Source organism: Malaclemys terrapin, chromosome 6 (assembly GCF_027887155.1).
Source record: "Malaclemys terrapin pileata isolate rMalTer1 chromosome 6, rMalTer1.hap1, whole genome shotgun sequence".
Lineage (NCBI taxonomy): Eukaryota > Metazoa > Chordata > Testudines > Emydidae > Malaclemys > Malaclemys terrapin.
The window spans coordinates 62,133,625-62,146,886 of NC_071510.1; positions in this window are offsets into that span (position 1 = coordinate 62,133,625).

Consider the following 13,262-nt stretch of genomic DNA (forward strand, 5'->3'; position numbering starts at 1 on the left):
TCACTGGTTTGTTTGCTTTACTTTGCCACCTTAACATTTTTAATATGGTTTTCTTGTGTAGAATATATATCTGAGAAATGAGAGAAACTTATGCAGGGCCAGCTCGTCAACTAGTGTGAATGAGCACAGCTCCACTGGTTTCCATGGAGTTCCACCTATTTACAACAGCTGAGCTGCTAGCTTATAACAATTCACTTTCTGTAAGTTCATCAGTGAATTTTACACATAACCAACTTAAATCACAACAAACAAAGCTATGAGGGGGGAGAAATGTGGGAGGGGAGAGGAAAAGAACCAACAAGAGAAAGCGGACAATAGCAAATGGCTTTGAATCCTACCCTCTGAAGGACAGTAGCTAGACATATTCAGATTTCATTTAGAGGTAAGTACTAAACATTCTAAGCAAAAAATTATTTTCAATTACAATAAAATCACAAAGGTGCAAGGTTGTGACTGAAGGTAGAATTTGGCCCTACTGATGTCTATCTGCAAAAAAAAAAAAAAAAAAAAAAGAGAGAGAATATGAGTATATACCATACTTTGAAGAATATATTGATGCATAATAGGGTTTAGATAAACAGAAGTTCAACTGGGTAATGTCTTGTGGTCAAGAGGACCTGCTCCAAATGTCTACAACCAGGGAATTAATAATTATTTCTAGAAGGTAAAACGGAATGTGTTTATTCTGCTATTAACATCCCTTTTATTCTTGGATAAATTGCTCAGGACTAAGGACTATTTCCCACTCACTGTACACTGCAGGTGAAACAGTAGAGTATAATTTGAGCATAGTCATATTAGGCTTCTTCCATCTCCAGTTGACTGTTCCACAGTACTATGAATAGTCACAAGAAAACAAAAATGAAAATACAAATGTATTTTTAAAGCTTAAATAAACAGGCTAAGAATGAACAGCAGCTGGAGATAATAAACAGCAGTGGAATTATATAACTATTTTACATAAGGAAAAATATTTATATACAGGAAAAACATTTTTCAACTTATTTTATAAAGATGTTTACTCTTCCAGATATAAACCTATTTTTATAAAAAGTATCATCTGCAGACTCAGAGCATTATCATCATTACTCATACAAAACCTAACGCTGCTTCAAGAATGCTGAATGAAACCATATACTCGGTGTCCAGTAAAAGTGAAGATTATTTGTATCTCCTGCAGTATTCCAGCTTTTGAGGACCTCTAGAGTATTCTAAGTACTTGCATCAAGTATCAGTAAATGTGTGAAGTCATTTACTTGGTTTGTCATCAGAAGCACTCAGCTTGATGTTCCAGACAGGTTACTCTGCTGAATTATTGATGAACAATGTCATTTTTGGTATTGCGACCCTACATATATAAATTGCAAGAACATAACGAGCTTTACTGATGACCACATTTAGATAGTGACTCTGACAAAGGATATACAGGATGCTGTGACATTACTGGATTAAAATATGACCAAGCAAATCATTGTTGCGACCACTGTTATATAATTGCAATGACAAAGTGTGCCAAGAAGATGTCAATAGAAAGAGTTAAGTGGCTCGCAGGCTAAATGGCCCAGAGTCAACCTTCAGAGACATGTTAGAAAAGTATGTGAATGGTAATTAGGGCCATTCCATGCTAGATAGGCTAGAACTTTAAAATGCAAACCTGTATTGTTAGGAAATTAGAGGTGTTGCTAATTGTATGTGTTTACTTATATCTTGTTAGATGTTAGCCATGTAAACAGGCAGTTCCTGTCTGTTGCTATAGCTATTTATTCAGAGATCAAAAGAGAATATTAACATTTAAATGAATTCTTGGGTGAAATAATGTCATTGTCTATATGTCTCTTTAATGTCTGTGATAAACTGCTTAATGAATAAATTACCTTACTTTAATCTGTGTAGTTAATTACCGACGATGCTTAGGAAATAGGTCTACTTCAAAGTCTCCATGATTGCCTATTGTTCACCTATGGACTCCAAGCTGTCAAAAGAAGGCCTGGAACTGTATAAAAACCCTTGGTCCTGATCCTTTTTATCTCAGATCTGATTGATGCTTCATGCAGGGGAAGCTTAAGTCATAAGACTGAGATCTCCAGTCCTATCTGGATTACCCTGAATATGAACATTGGACTATAACCTATGGACTAATTCTGAAAGAACTCTTTGCAACCACAACGTTTACCATCTCTACTATCAATCTGATCTCAGAATGATTCTATGATGTCTGTATGCACACTGATCTTTTTAACCAATAGTCTCTCTCTTTTCTTTTTAAATAAATTTTAGTTTAGTTAATAAGAATTGTCTGTAAGCGTGTATTTGGGTAAGATCTGAAATATTTATTAGCCTAATCATGTCTGATCCTTTGGAATTGGTAGAACTTTCTTATATGATGATTAAGATTTTCAGTGATCCTCATCATATTTGACTTGGGTGTCTGGGTGGAGGCCTAAGGCTGGGTTGCTTTCAGAGAACTGTGTTGTTGGCTTCTGAGTAACCAGTAAGGTATTAAGAAGCTGTTTTGTGCTGGCTTGGTAAATCTAAGTATTGGAATATCCACCAGCTTTGGGGATAGTCTGACCCATTCTTTGCAGTTGACCGTAATTGAGTAACCTCAGTGCGGCTCCCCGGGACTCCCAGTCACATCAGCCACCATCACAGCATTCAGCTTGCACCAGTTCAACACACAAGCAGAAGGACCTGTTTGGTTTCATTATTAGGACAGGTGAAGTCCATGGGCTTTCCGAAGACCTAATGACACTCAGCTATTTTAAATATGCTATTTCACTCTTGTTCACTGTGACAGGGTCTAAAGGCATTACTGTGACAGATTAACAAATGACAGATTAACAACAATTCAATCTTACATGAGTTTTCCAAAGAGGGACCCATGAAAGTGGATGTTCCAGGAATAGGAGAGACTACCTAGGGAAGGCTGGGCTCTGAACCTGAGACCGTGGGTCTGGATTAGAAATCCTGAGCAAAGGGACATTTAATATGACTGGTTGACCCTCTGTTTTTTGTGGAGTTGTTGTTCTTGAATTGCTTCACCAGTCTAAAGTAAGCTGTTGGATATCCTTACTCATCCTCGTGTGTTTTCTTTAATAATAGGGTTTCTAACATGTTCAGCTAGAAGTACTCCACACTTTGCAGAGAATCTAGCAGTTGCTGGTTGCAATACCACAATTTACAGCTGCTGTTTCTGTACCTCTATCAAACTATGAGTATTCCACAGGAGTGATAGTTGAATCACGTTCAAAGAGAATGTTTGCTGTAGGCGTAAGTACAAGGGCAACTTTTCTCTTGACCACTATCCTCCCTGCTGCCATACTTCACATGGCTAGTACAAATCTGCCAACTGTGGAATAAACTAGTGGCCAGAAGTACTTCTTAGGCAAACAAGCTTTTGTTTTTTTTAACTCTTGGAGTCCAGATAAATGCCATGGGCAATTTGCAGTAAGTGTTCTGTATTGCCAAGACATGGTTACTTCTGGCTAATCCCTCCATTTCCCCTCTGTCTGTAATACCTACCTGTAATAAAGCCACCTGTTTTCCCAGAGTACCCATGTCTTGTCAGAAGATCTTCACCAGCAGCCTCCTAACTAGTAAATTCCCTGAGATGTTTCAGAAAATATTAGTATTTAGATTCTCCTTAAACTTCTCCTTGGATTTGGTAGCATCATCAATTATCCTTCCATCTTCATTTTTGTCCCAGTCATTCTAAAACGTTTCTTCCTTCATTTTCCTCTATTCTGAACACACCGATGTGTGCCATCTTAAGAGCTTTCAAGATCACTGGTATCATAGTAGTCTACTCCAATCTACTATTTACTCTGATTCTAGGTAATAACATAGGCAATCTTATTATTTTATTTAAAACATATTGTATTAGTGTCCAAAGTCCCAAACAGGGTCAGGGCCCCACTGTACTAAGCACTGTGCAAACACATACCAAGACATAGTCTTATCCCCAAAGAACTTACAGTCTAAAAATTCTCATTTTGTTCCTTTAAATCAAATCCCATTATTACAAATGGAGATCATTCAGTATATCCACTTCATGTTCCCCTGGACTGTCTTTTCAGCCCAGTAATACCCAAACTGAGGGATTCTGCATGCACTAGAGATCTAGTTAATCCTGTAGTTGGAATAATTTAAGATGATAGCTCTTGCTTTGGCTGGATGCAGTTACTGTGTACCATAAATTGTTTAACACCTGTGATCTGTCTTCTTCTTCAATGCTTAACAGTCGGCCATAGTCATCGTTCACCATTTGGTCTGTTCCTGCACAGCTGCAAAGGCTTGACAGCCTGAGAGTCCAACATCGGAAAAGACTTGATGTACCCATGTAATGGGGGTCTGCCTTTGGGCCGCCTCCACCCTTTGGTTGGTGGAATTTTATCCTGGATATTACAAGCCATGCAGAGTGGTCTGTAGTCCTTGTGTTACCCCACAATGAACATGGCTCACTGTCCTCCTCTGACTGGACCTTGAACAGAGGTTTAATTAGTTTAAAACTGCTTGGCCTTTGTTGCTAAGGCTGACAGACATCCTTTAGCTCAAGTAAGGTGTCTCCTTATTCCTTTACATGTGGCCTTAGGGGACAAAGAGATGCATTGTGTTAGCACTAGCACCTAGTTCCCATTAATGATGCTTACTGACTTAAGAGGTTTCTTTTTCACATATGGGTGATCACCACATTCATGGCAATAATCCAGTAACTTGCCACAAGTGGTCCTGGTCTCAGGCTTTGCCTTGCTCCTTTGCTTTCTGAATGAGGAAGTTGAACCAACCGTTTGGCACAACCACAATTTCTTTAAGATCCCTTTTTATTTTAATGTGGAGTCTGAAATTGGTTTGGGCTCTAACATAGCTAGCATATTGCTCACCTTATTATATCTGCCCTTATAATTCTGTGGTCTTTTCCACCCCCCTGCTTTCAAGCACCAAAGGATCATGGTCACATATGAGTCTTCCGGCTCAGGAGTTTTGTGGGACTAGGGTTTTCAATCAGCGAATACTACTGTTAAGCTTTTGTGTCTCTAACGGTTTGAAGTGGCATTTACATTTTATTTTCTCCATGATACTGATGTGCACTCTCTTCATCCATTTATTAGAATTAGTCACCAGCTATCACCCAAGTTCAGAGTAATTTTCATCAGACCCTTCCTTGGCCTGCTAGGGGTGTTTGCTTCAGCAACTGATCTGATTTTTTTTTTTAAAAGCTTGCCTTTCACATCAACATACCCTTTGAGGTCTTCTCATTCAGGGGTTGGAAGGAAAAAAAGCTTCTACCATTTCGAGAGAAAGGGGACAACTGAAGGGGTCCATACATTGTCCTCTAATTGATACCATACAGTTCCTAAAATGCATGTGTGTGAATATATATCACACTCTCCAAAGCAGTAAGATAATCTCACATGATGCTGCTCCATACATATCTGTTCCAACTCTCCTCAGTGATTAGTCTCTGTCCACCTGATGATGACTTCATCCATTAATGCCCTCTTCTACAACCCAATGCATTGCTTTTCCAGGTGCATGTGTGTTTTCTCAAGGAATACCCAAGGTCTCCTGGCCAGATATTTTTTTAATCCACCAGTTATTCACAGCAAAACCCTGGTAATTTTCCTTTTTATTGTACCAAAATATTATTATATTCCAATCTGTGGTTTTAAACATCAAAGCTTCAGCTCTGATACCTTTTGTATAGGTCTACTTCTTTGCCTCCTCTTTCTTTTTAAACTCAATTCCCACTGCTCCTTTACCAAATGTTGGCACAACTGATATTTTTGGACCCCAAAGTTGACTGCAAATGGGAAAGTAGAGAGTAAATAAAATTTGTTCACACTACAACCAGACTCTCCTTATTTACTTGAGTGAAGTTCTGTATTGCCTACCTCATCTCTCTGGAAATATAATAATAGCGTGTTTATTTGAGGGCTGGTCACATTAAGGTTCTTCCTTCCCTAATTTACTGTTCCTTATAACTTTAAAAAGCAATCATAAGATGCGGGAAAGTTACAGACAAATGCATTCTTATTTTTAACACTTAACTACAGACTGCGAATGACCAGCTGGGTTTACTATATAAGAAGCAGAAATATACTCACATGTAACAGAAAGGAAAATTATGCATAGAAAAATAATTCTCTCTGTATAAAGATGCTTGCTTTCCCCTTTCTAAACTTCCTTATTACTTATATAGCCTCATCAATGCCCTAGATGCTTTACACACATGTAAGATGACAAGATCCCTGCTCCAAAGTTTTTGAAATGTAAATAAAATAGGTAACTTAGAAATGGAGGGGAAAGAATGGAATGCAACAAAAGAAAAAGTCCTTAGACAGATAAGACTCAGACAATCTCTTGGATCACCTGGGACATTTCCTACTGTCTACATGATCCATTTGGGGAACCCCCTTTTCTTCCATTAGGTAATATTACCAGGCCTTGGGGCCCTGTCCTGAAAAAGCCAGCATGCCCTCTTACAAGTAGTGTTAGGGAGATGATGTACCATGACCCATCTTCAGACTCCATGGATAAAATCCTGGACCCATTTAAGTCAATGGCAAAGCTCTCAATGACTTCATATGAAGATATGATTTTACCCCAACTCTTTTTTTAAGGTTATTTAGGTCTTTTTCCAGCTCATCTCCAACACTGCCCCCTGCACCCAGTGAGCTGGAACACACCTTCTCCCAAACTCAGTGGACACAAGAGCACTGCAACTGGCAGTGCGCGTTCCAGTCCAGGTAGAGAGACTTCTGGAGCAGAGCTTGTGCTAGCTAAAAATAGCTGTGTGGATGTTGCAGCATTAACGGAGCACTAGCCACCTTAGCTCAAGTCCATCCTACTCCTTGGGTCTGAGTTTGAGGGGCTAGCCCAATTCTCTATCGGTACAGCAATGTCCACACAGCTATTGGTAGGGTGCAAATGAAAGCCCTGCTAGCACAAGTTTATCTACCTGGGCTGGGAGACACTCCCCGCTGCAATGTAGCCATATCCTTCGTGTCCAGTTCTAAACTCGGAGAATATGCCTGCTTGTTTGAGATCCAGAGCTCAAGTGAAGTCCTGATTTCATGTGTTTACCTTAGAAGGGAGGTGAGTAAGAAGGGGGCATGACAAATGAGTACAAAATCATGGGCCACATAGAAGTTCCCAATTTACCTTCTCTATTCACCCTTTTCATAATACAACAAGGAGACATCAAATGGAAATGAAAGATAGCAAATTCAAAGCAATAAAATAAAGTATTCTTTCACAGTGCACAATTAGCATATAGAATTAATTGCCATAGGATAACATTGAGGACAAGAACTAAGCAGAGTTCAAAAAGATTGGACATTCATAGGGATAGTAAAAATATCCAGTGTTATCATAGGAAATATTGAAAAAATAAATAAGAGTTCTGTAAGGGGGATAAGCCCTCAAGCTTCAGGGAATAATCTAAACTCACACCACTGGGGTTAGGAGGAAACATTCTTTGGGTACAGTTTATCATATAACTGCCTAATGCAGAGTACCTTCCACTGCTTTCTGAAGCAGCTGGTGCTGGCCACCGTCGGTGACAGGATGCTAGATTAGATAGACTACTGGTCTGATCCAATATGGCATTTCCTATAAACCAGTTACCTGGAAAGGAAAGGTGTATTGAAAATCACATTTATCTTCTTAGAGATGTCCTAATTCCAGGTTCTGCACCCAGCTGAATCCCTCCTACACCATGGGACAAGTAGTCCTGCATCATCTCCACACAACCCCTTAAAAGCCTGAAAGCTACGGGTCTCATTCTCGGAGCTTTAGGAAGTAGATCTATGTTACCTAAGATTAGGAATGTGGGTGTTCTTTGTATCATTTTTAATATTGTAATATTACACTATAGTTCATTGGAAAAAACACATCCAAGCATAAAAAGAGTTTAAGCACACGGTACTATACTTTGAACATAAAAGGGGGAAAGGAACTTGAAAACTGTTCTAATTAAATAGCTCCCCCTAGTGTGTTTAAGAAATTATGGTAGGTAGCTAAAAAAACAACAACAACAGTAACAAAACCCAATCAGCAGTGGGTTTCTGCATATATGTCTGCAATGTGCGCAGTTGGAGATATGCAGATTTGGCAGGGTTGCATTGGGTTTAATACACCCTGTAATGAACCCTGCAACTTAGTTTGTGCCATGGGGACTGGAAGAGAACCAAACTCTGCAGATTCCCTTTGCCTCAACCAATGAGCACTGGAACCTTCACTTCTTATTTTAAATGTTATCAGGGGTGGGAGGATACCCTGGCCTTTGTTGGGGCCCGATGGGAGCAGTGCAATTTGTTGGCTTCCTAGAGGTGAATAACTCATTCCAGGCTCACTGAACTTTAGGAAAGAATGAGACTTGAGGTTAGTAAATGCATTGAACCTTAAACAGGGGTGGTTTTAAAGTTTGGTAGTTTTTCCTCTACACTATGACTTAGCACAAATCACAATGGTAATAAATACAAGAGTGTTTTACAGGTGCCAGGGACGCTCAGGGTCAGTTCTTCAAGTATGAGGGGCAATGTACTATTGACAGCCCTTTTAATTTTACAAAACCTTACCAAGGTGAAAGAAAGAAAGACATTATTTAGATATCAAAGTCTGATTATTAATTTCAAATCTGCTAGCCAAGATTTTGACGGGTATATAAATGGTAACTGTACTTTGACATGCTTGTCTGAGTGGCGGTAGTCAACTCAAGCAAGAAACTGTACATCTTGGTAGATTGCATGATTAAGAGAGAACCTTATGCAAAAAATAGGCTTGATCATCTTAGCTGCACTCGTACAACTGCATTGGAATGATTTATCAGATTTTTTCTGCAACCAAGTTCTATAAGCCTATGAAATCTTCAATGGGACATTTGCATGAGTAAGGACTGCAGGATCGAACTTACTGATGTCTTTCCATTTTAACACCCAAACAAAAGGAAACTTTGCTTCAGTTCTAAACTCTCATTCTGATCTCACTGACTCTGGTTAAACTGGGACCAACTACACGCAAGTCAAAGAAACTGTTACTGGTATAAAACTGTATCTAAAATCAAACCCAAGTCCATAGTCTCCAGGGCCACCCGGTGTGGGGGGTGGGGTGGGGCAAGTGGGGCAATTTGCCCCAGGCCCCGCGAGCCCTGGCCGAGAATCCCTTCCCTGGCTACTCACCCGGCGGTGGTCCGGGTCTTCGGCGGCATTTCAACGGCGGGTCCTTCAGTGCTGCCGAAGACGCAGAGCGAGTGAAGGACCTGCTGCCAGTGCCGCCGCAGACTCGGAGCGCCGCCCGGTGAGTAGAAGCGCCGCAGCGGGTGGCGCCTTTTTTTTATGTCCGCTCCCCCGCTTTGCCCCAGGCATCCTGAATCCTCTGGGCGGCCCTGATAGTCTCTAGGTATCATCAAAGGTTGCCTCTGCTAATTGTTTCAAAGCAACAGATTTGAAGCTTGACTCAGCTATTACACAGACTGAGAGCAAGATAAAAAGAAACATGTACACCTGATTTTCTTCTTCCTTCTAGCTTTCTTTAGTTTTTCTCTCCACTTTCCATTCCTTCAACTTTATATGTCCTATCCCTCAGGGAATGAACTGCCTGTGCTGCCAAAGTTTGTCAGAATTCCTAGACAGAACATGTTCTAATCATAGAATCATAGAATATTAGGGTTGGAAGAGACCTCAGGAGATCATCTAGTCCAATCCCCTGCTCAAAGCTGGACCAACACCAACTAAATCATCCCAGCCAAGGCTTTGTCAAGCCAGGCCTTAAAAACCTCTAAGGATGGAGAGTCCACCACCTCCCTAGGTAACCCATTCCAGTGCTTCACCAACCTTCTAGTGAAATAGTGTTTCCTAATATCCAACCTAGACCTCCCCCACTGCAACTTGAGACCATTGCTTCTTGTTCTGTCATCTACCACCACTGAGAACAGCCTAACTCCATCCTCTTTGGAACCCTCCTTCAGGTAGTTGAAGGCTGCTATCAAATCCCCCCTCACTCTTCTGCAGATTAAATAACCCCAGTTCCCTCAGCCTCTCCTCGTAAATCATGTGCCCCAGCCCCTTAGTCATTTTTGTTGCCCTCTGCTGGACTCTCTCCAATTTATCCACATCCCTTTTGTAGTGGAGGGTCCAAAACTGGACGCAATACTTCAGGTGTGGCCTCACCAGTGCTGAAAAGAGGGGAATAATCACTTCCCTCAATCTGTTGACAATGCTCCTACTAATACAGGCCAATATGCCATTGGCCTTCTTGGCAACAAGGGCACACTGCTTACCCATATCCAGCTTCTCATCCACCGTAATCCCCAGGTCCTTTTCTGCAGAACTGCTGCTTAGCCAGTCAGTCCCCAGCCTGTAGTGGTGCATGGGATTCTTCCTTCCTAAGTGAAGGGCTCTGCACTTATCCTTGTTGAACCTCGTCAAATTTCTTTTGGCCCAATCCTCCAATTTGTCTAGGTCACTCTGGACCCTATCCCTATCCTCCAGCATATCTACCTCTCCCCCCAGCTTAGTGTCATCTGCGAACTTGCTGAGGGTTCAATTAATCCCATCATCCAGATCATTAATAAAGATGTTGAACAAAACCAGCCCCAGGACCGACCCCTGGGGCACTCTGCTTGATACAGACTGCCAACTAGACATCGAGCCGTTGATCACTACCCATTGAGCCCAACAATCTAGCCAGCTTTCTATCCACCTTATAGTCTATTCATCCAATAATCCATACTTTTTTAACTTGCTGGCAAGAATACTATCAAAAGCTTTGCTAAAGTCAAGATATATCACATCCACTGCTTTCCCAATAGCCACAGAGCCCGTTATCTCATCATAGAAGGCAATCAGGTTGGTCAGGCATGACTTGACCTTGGTGAATCCATGTTGATTGTTCCTGATCACCTTCCTCTCCTCCAAATGCTTCAGAATAGATTCCTTGAGGACCTGCTCCATGATTTTGCCGGGGACTGAAGTGAGGCTGACCGGTCTGTAGTTCCCTGGGTTCTCTTTCTTCCCTGTTTAAAATATGGGCACTAAATTTGCCTTTTTCCAATAATCCGGGACCTCTCCCAATCACCACGAATTTTCAAAGATAATGGCCAATAGTTCTGCAATCACATCAACCAACTCCCTCAGCACCCTTGGATGCATTAGATCTGGACCCATGGACTTGTGCACATCCAGCTTTTCTAAATAGTCCTTAACCTGTTCTTTCACCACTGAGGGCTGCTCACCTCCTCCTCATACTGTGTTGCCCAGTGCGGCAGTCTGGAAGCTGACCTTGTCTGTGAAGACTGAGGCAAAAAAAGCATTGAGTACTTCAGCTTTTTCCACATCATCTGTCACTATGTTGCCTCCGCCATTCAGTAAAGGTCCCACACTTTCCCTCACCTTCTTCTTGTTGCTAACATACTGTAGAAACACTTCTTGTTACCCTTTACATTCCTTGCTATCTGCAACTCCAGTTGTGCCTTGGCCTTCCTGATTGCACCCCTGCATGCTCGAGCAATATTTTTATACTCCTCCCTAGTCATCTGTCCAAATCCATCTATCACTGTGCAAGAGAGGTTTGCTGTTTTGTGATGGTAGTTTAATCCTCTTCCCAGCCCCTCACAATGTCACATATACATGTGCAAAAGTTGATGTCAAGCTAATATAACAGTACAATAGAGTCTTTTTCTACTCATCAACTGAGAGCCATATTCTTACTTTCAATGCAAGACATACATCTCTGTTTAACTTGAAAATCAAGCACAGTAATGTTGACGTCACTAGGCATCACCCTAGGTAACTTGGGAGGGTGGAAGGCCACTAAGTGTCAATGAAACCTTCCTGCACTAGGCCTAAGTGAACCAAACTCTATACTTCCATGTTTAAACTCTAATCAACCTCAAAAGCCAGGTGCAATTGGAATATGTAAGCAACCAGTTATCTGTGTGCAACCCGCTGCTCAAGCAGTAATAATAAGGTCTGCATGTTTCTGGCTGAAGGGAAAAAGGACAAGATAACGGTTTAAAGAAGTTACTAACAAGCTAGGCTTATAGCTGCCAAGAATGACTTAACTGCTTAAATGTAATCGTTATTTGCTTAGTAACTATTACCAGGGACGGGAGGGGTAGCGGGAGGAATCGGGGGGGGGAGAAAGGGAGGGCTAGAGGGGAAAGGGAGGGGTGAGGCTTAACTGCAAAATGTATAAAAGATGAAAAACTGTTTCTGTTAGTGTGCTTGATCTGAGACGTGCCTGTCTCCTAGCACCGCTTTGGGATCCCAAATAAACTTTGTTTGCTTCTCCCCCTGGTGTGTTTATTGGCGCGAAGCACGCCGGGCAAAGAACCCCGCTGTTGCTTTGCCTCGGGCACTCTGTGCTGGCAACAGTAACATACTCGTTGAAGTATGCAGCTGTGTTTGATGGGGTTGGAGGTTAGAATCTGTCGTGAGAATATTTCATGACATCACATACACAGACACACCCACACCCACACCCCAAGCTGAAGAATCGAGCCTGTCATATTCTGGGATAGGGGTGGCCAACCTGAGCCTGAGAAGGAGCCAGAATTTACCAATGTACATTGCCAAAGAGCCACAGTAATATGTCAGCAGCCCCTCATCAGCTCCCCGCCCCCCACTCCTCCCACCCACCAGCAGCCCCACTGATCAGCACCTCCCCCTCCTTCCCCGCACCTCCTGATCAGCTGTTATGTGGTGTGCAGGAGGCTCTGGGGGTGAAGAGGGAGGAGCGAGAGCATAGCAGGCTCAGGGAAAGGGTGGAGTGGGGGCAGGGCCTGTGACAGAGCCAGAGGTTGAGCAGTGAGCACGCCCCGGCACATTGGGAAGTTGGTGCCTGTAGCTCCAGCCCTGGAGTCGATGCCTATAAAAGGAGGCGCATATTAACTTCTGAAGAGCCTCATGTGGCTCCGGAGCCACAGGTTGGCCAGTCCTATTATGGGAGATAGGTTGACTGCCTGGTAAAACATGCAAAGGCCTCACTGTATTCTGCCTCTGCAGTATACTGACCTTAGTTTTGGGAATATCACTCACTATTTGCAAAGTAAGCTACACTACGACAGAAGCATGTACAATGTTATTTTTTGTTAAATACACAATGGTTACAGATGACATGGAGGTAGAGCAAAAGGAGACAGAAAGAATCTGATAGTTGCTGTTGCATTAAACTGGAGAGGATGTGCTCTGTACTTATTTTTCATTATCTCCTCTGTGAGCATTATCAGTGACTAAGTGGCTCATTAAAGGGGAAAGTATTAC